Raw genomic sequence first — 4,665 nt, 5'->3', positions numbered from 1 at the left:
GCCATGGTTATTGATCTTGTCCATGTAGCTTAACGCTCTCAATAACCGGTCAAATGCTTGAGTACAATCCTCAAATAAGCATGAATAAGGTTTGTTCCAATTCAAGATGAAGCTTGGCCAAGGGAGCTTGTCACTTATTCTCTTCTTCACCTTGCCCTTGGCATTTGAGCCTTTGAAACACTTCCAATAAGTAAGCCCATGATTCTTGTCAACATTAGGAATGAAGTATGGATCATTTTCGTTTGGAGACTTCGACTCACCACCTTCTCCTTCAATTTTTGTGATGATGATAGCATTTGAATTTATCAATCCTTCATGAGTAGGAGGAGAATCCTTATGACCTTGATGACCGAGTTCCTTGGGAGTGCACATTGTGGGTGCCAAATTTCCACAAGTAGCTTCACGTGCAAGTTTCTCTTTGAGCTTTGCCACCAAGTAGCTTTTGTATGATGCCTTGACCTTTTGAAGAAGGTTCACCATATCCTCTCCAACAATCATTGGCTCCATGGTAGGGGCCAAGTAGTCTTCATGGGAAATGGGGAAAAGGAATTCATCTTCTTTATGGAAGCATACCTCAAACTTCTCATGGATGGGCTCCTCAAGTAAGGCAATCTCACAACTCCATTCCTCTTCTTCATTGCAAGACACATAACCCGCATAAGCTTCTTCCATAGGCTTGTCATCATCGCTATCTCCATATGAATCATAGATGGGGGCTTCACTCCTCTTCATTAACTCTTTCTCCAACACCTCAATGTTCACATCAAATGATAAACCCTCATACTCACAAAGGTTAAGAGTATTTGGCTTACTCAACCTCATGTGTTCATCATCAAACACCACACTTTCATACTCACAAGAGCTCAATGAGGTTGGCTCTTCCCACTTCTCATCAAAAGTAACTCCTTCAAACTCGCATTCATGATCAATGCTCAAGGATTGGTGGGGAGTGTTTGTTTGGGTTGCTTTCATTTGGGCAATTTTAATTGCCAACTCCTCACCATGGGTAACAATGCTTTGGAGAACATTGTTCCTATTTTGGCTCTCCTCTAGAATTTGTGTGAAGAAATTTTGTTGGTCTCTCATCATTTGGAGAACCATATCTTGCATGTCAAAGTTAGGCTCATCTTTTTGTTGTGGGTGGGTGTGAAAGTGCTCATATTGTGGCATTTGGAATTGGTTGTAAAGTGAGTTTTGGGTGGTTGGTTGTTGTGGGTATTGAATGTGGTGATTTTGGTTTGGAAAGTTGGGGTAGTAGTTAGGATTTTCATTGTATGAGTTGTAAGGTAGGTTTGTGTTGACTTGCTCCTCAAACTCCCCATACCCATAGTCATACTTAAAAGATCCACCACATACTCCATATGTCAAGTCTTGCATCATCATGGTCAAGATAAAGATACAACTACAAACATGGGAACTACAAAAAAACGGTAAGAACAATCCTTGAGGAACAAGTTCCTCAAGGTGAAAGCAAAATCAAAATAGACAAACAAGTAAGAACTTAATCACATAGCACCATCTCGGCAACGGCGCCATTTTGATGTAGAGTGGTGTCGTCGGGTCACATCTAATCAAACACATTTATAATACTCAACATACAACTAGTTAGCGGTAAGTCGAGGTCGATCCATGGGACGGTGTGCTTTGAGTTCTAAGTCTATCTATCTCAATTTATGCTAGTGTCACAATTTGTTTGGGTTTGTAGTTGTGTCTAGACTAATGCAAGCAATAAAGTATAACAAGCAACGAAATAAAGGATGTAAACAAATGGTTAAAAGCGCTAGGATATCATGGGGTCATAGGGGATTCATGGTATTGATCATACAAACATGTTTACAAAGTTGCAAGCAATTAATGTTGTGGAAAAACCGAGTTGGTTTATATCTTACGGTTCTTAGGAAGAGTTGGGTCCCTGAGCCGAATCGATTAGATTGTACAACACCTACAAGTCGACTTACTTTCCTCCTATTCAACTTCTATGCATGGTCTAACAAGACTCGAGTTGGTTTATATCTTACAAGTCAAGTTTAGTAGATAAGAGATGGTAAAAATGCAAGGATTCATAGGGTTAGCATTTCATCAAACATAACATGTGCATAAAGTTGACATCACAACAAGCAAGCAATTTAATCATGAAAACATATTAGATTAAGCATGAATCAATCCCATGTTGGTTTCCCTTAATTACCCACTAATCCTAGCTAAGTAACTACTCACTCATCATCATGGGAAACATGTCATTAATGGTGTCAATCATCACAACAAGTATAAACATGATAATAGAATGAAGAAATGAACAATAAAGATTAAAGAGTAAAGGAATTATACCAAACTTGAGGTGATCCAAATAATAATGCAAAGAATATTAGAAGAACTTGATGATTGATGGAAGGTTTTCAATCTCCCAATAATAACCCAGTAATCTTCAATTACCCAATAATAAACTTGAATAATAAACTTGAACAATAATTAAGGAGAAATTAATGTGTAATTTGTGGAAAGATTAAAGAGAAATCTATTCTAATCTACTCCTAATCTAATCTAAAGAAGGATTGATTTAACCTAATGAAAACTTGTTAAAAGGATCCCCCTTTGATTATTTACAAGTGGGGTATTTATAGTAGAAATTAGGTGGATGCATTAGGGTTAACTAAGGGCTAAACTAGTAATTACACTTTTTAAATGGAGCAGGGAGAAGCTGGTATTTCTTGAATGAAGGGCGTCTTTCTCGGATCTTTGAAGAACACGAAAATGTGCTGGGCTGGAATCCGAGCGGAATGATGTGAAGACGGGCGGATTGACGAAGAGGGAGACGGGCGGATTGGAACGAAGACGCACGGATTCCGTGTGTTCTGGACGGCCGGATTCCAGAGAATCCGCTCGGGTTGGTCCTCAGTTTTCGTTTTCTCTTGCATTCTTCCCTTTCCTTCACTTCCATTTTATTCTTGTAAGCTTGGTCTTTAGTTCTTGCTTCCTCCTCATACTAATCCATCAAATATCGTCAAATAGCTTCCGAAAATGCACGAAAGACGGGAATTTCCGCCTTATTATCTCCTTTTCTACAAAACATATGAAATGCGATAGAAAAGCAAATAAGAAGGTTTTGGCGGATAAAATGGCCATGTAAGGCTATAATAGTATGCAAAATAGGCTCAATTAGGGGACTAAATGTGCGCAAATAATGGTCACATCAACAGGTATCAGAAGGTTTTAATGATTCAGTGTAACATTCTTGGGCAGACTTTTGTTCACCTTTGATGGTTGCTATTCCCCATTTTGTTGGTATTTTGACGCATTGGTGGTAGGTTGAAGGAATGGGTCTGACAATATGGATCCAAGGCCTGCCCAGGATTGCATTGTAGGATGAGAGGCAATCCAGGGCTCCAAATCTTTCATATGATGAGACTCCTTCAACGTAGGTTTGTAGGTAGATCTCTCCTAGAGTGTTCTTGGTTTCACCACTGAATCCTACCAAGACATTTCACTTCTTTATGGTCTGGTTCTCATCGATCTTCATAGCTTTCGAGACATCAAGCATAATTAAATTGACTGAGCTGCCACCATCTACTAGGATCCTCAGAACACATGTAGTGCCAATTTGCATAGTAATGACCAAGCCATCGTGATGGATGTCCGAGATTCCCTGCATATCAGTATCATCAAAAGTAATTTGAGGTAAATTTCTAGGCTTAAAAGGAGATTTCATTTTTGACTTCCTGGCTATTTTCTTTGCAGCTGAGCTAGTCAGGTCGCAAATCTCAGATCCTCCATTGATGAATTTGACTTCATAGATTGGTGGTGATGGGGGTAGATCACGTTGTGGTCTTTCCTTATCCTTTCTTGATCTGGTGTCTTCCCTGTTCTTTGATGGCATTAAATCTTTCAGGTAGCCTTTCTTTAGCAGGTAAGCAACTTGTCTGCGTAGACCCAGGCATTCTTCTATGGTATAAAATATGTCTATGTGAAATTCACACCATCTTGTTGTGTCTTTCCTTGAGTTAGGATTGTCCGTCTTTTTGGGCCAATTGACAATGTCTCCCATGTTGTCAAGCCTTTTGACCAGTCCTGCAGTATCAACAGAGAATTTATATTCCTGAATAGGTGGATAAGTATAAGAGTTACCTCGTTGCTCATGAGCATAGTTGACTTTTGATCTATCAGGCCTGGTGTAGGGGGATGGTCTGGAGCTGCTTCCCCTGTGATTAGAACTTTTTCTGTTAGATCTTTCTTATCCTGAAACACTGTCTGTGGTTTCAGTCTTGAAGCTTTTATCTTCTTCCAGTCTGATGCAGCCAATTGCCATTGCCTGAACGTCTGCAAAAGTTAGGCAAGGTTTCATGGTGAACTCGCCACAGAAATCGCTATCCAGTGGTAGCCCATGCCTGAAAGCTTCCACGGCTGTTCCAACATCACATCTGGGGATTGATACTTTTTCTTTGTTGAATCTGGTTAAGAATGCTCTGATTGTCTCGCCAGGCTTTTTCTTGATTCTGTATAGGTCACCGGATCTCTTTTCGAGCTCCATGCTGCTAACGAACAGGTGATTGAACGATTTTATCAGATCTACAAAGGACTTGATGCTTACATTTGGCAGGTTTATGTACCATTGAAGGGCAGGCTACCAACATTCTTTGTTTGTAGTAGGCTACATGGTGTTGGGGATCT

This window comes from Silene latifolia, chromosome Y (genome assembly GCF_048544455.1).
Source record: "Silene latifolia isolate original U9 population chromosome Y, ASM4854445v1, whole genome shotgun sequence".
NCBI lineage: Eukaryota > Viridiplantae > Streptophyta > Magnoliopsida > Caryophyllales > Caryophyllaceae > Silene > Silene latifolia.
The sequence above is the reverse complement of the archived record's forward strand: the minus strand, read 5'-3'. Positions refer to the sequence as shown.